We start from the raw sequence: 1,738 nt of genomic DNA on the forward strand, positions 1-1,738 counted from the left end.
AGGACATAAGAGATACTGGCAAAAGGACTCTGGTATAAGCTGTGGGGGTGTAGATCTGGCCTCAGCCAGACCAGCATCCCCATCGTACTAGGTGTTATACAAGAAAAAACAAAAACACAAAACAAAAAGACCATCACCATCCTCAAGAGCTTATAAGCAAAGTTGGCCTTTGTCAAGACAAGGTTTTAAATTGTGATGGCACAGAATCCATGAGTTGAATCTAAGGAACATATTTACAATTCCAGTCAGGATAAAGCACCAGACTTTAGAGTGTACTTGACTAATCAAGTTGAACCCAAGGCTAGGCTTTAACTCTGCCAGTTTTTCACATTCTAAAGCATGATTGTGTTGTCTTGAATAAAGTGGTAGATGTTAGACTGAGCTTGCTGACTTGACCTAACAGGATAACTTAAAACCTATTCTCAACAAGGCCACAATAAGTGGCAAAGCTAGGATTACAAACCAGAATATCTTGACTCCAAAACCTGGTTTACTTTCCCCCCAACCATGCTACCTAAATGTTATCCTAGCATACCCTATTAAGTCATTGTGCAATAAAGAAGCACTTACAGGAGGCTGCCTCTAAGTTAGAGATGCAAATTTTATATTATCCCTTAAAAACTTAACTTTAACACCACAATTTTAGGAACGTGAAACACAAATCCCCTTCCACATTACATTTTAGCCCCATCTCATTGTTCATCTTTGTGAAAAATGCAGGTAGTTTTGATGGATTCCTGGCTCCAGTTCCTACACAGCAGCCTGGTAACCACCCTGTGGCTCTCTCATGGCTCCAGGAGTCTAGGTACACACTTTCCATTGTGAAAGGAGCAGTGTTTTATATGCATTCATTTCTGAGAAAATTTCATGTCCTTTTTTTATTATGCTTCTCTCTCTCACATACACACACCGCCACAGGTGAAAAGCCTCCTATCCCAGAATATCTGCTTTCCTTGAAAGTCCAATAGAGTCTCGAACATCAGAACTGTCTCATTATCCTTATTCCCAGGATGTGGCCTATCTTACCCCTAGTGTCTCTTACTACTCTTTCTTGCACCCCAACAATTTCTTCCACCTGTTTTCAGGTTCCAACCTCTAGCCTCAGATAACCCCTGCAAATCCCGTTTACAATCTCTCAGTCTTCCTCAATCATCTTCTGGTTCATTATTTTTTGTTACAACAATTTTTGAATAGGCAGTTTAAAATTTTAGTTAATACTGCATATATGGAGGACAAGTGATCTTTAAGAAAGTTTAAATGCTAAAGCAGCTGGGTGGATGAATCAAAGTAAATGGTACTCAGCAATGGAGACGCAAATGATACTGCATATCATCTTTGTTAAAAAAAGATTTGCACACAGTGGGCAACAGAGCTGTGTCCAATAGCAGAAGTGACTTTAGATCTTACACAGGATTCAAGGATATGGATAAAACATACTGTGGCCCTGTTTACACATTTGTTTTAACCAGGTCTCTCTCTCCCCCAAATCACTGGGGTAATTATTCTGGAAAGAAAATCTATTTATACTTAGATATCCTATTTTTAAGAAAAAATACATCTTTCACACAAGCAGAGTTTTCTCCAGCCTTACAGACATTAGGATGTTCCTAGCACCTGAACAAATCCTTTAATACTGGACTAAAGAGGCTCATCCTAGTACTGTAAGATATCTGCAGTGCAACATATACACCATATAAAACAAACTGTCTTAAGTACCTAGTGAAAAATATATTCCAGG

The sequence above is a fragment of the Gopherus evgoodei genome, chromosome 2 (genome assembly GCF_007399415.2).
Source record: "Gopherus evgoodei ecotype Sinaloan lineage chromosome 2, rGopEvg1_v1.p, whole genome shotgun sequence".
Lineage (NCBI taxonomy): Eukaryota > Metazoa > Chordata > Testudines > Testudinidae > Gopherus > Gopherus evgoodei.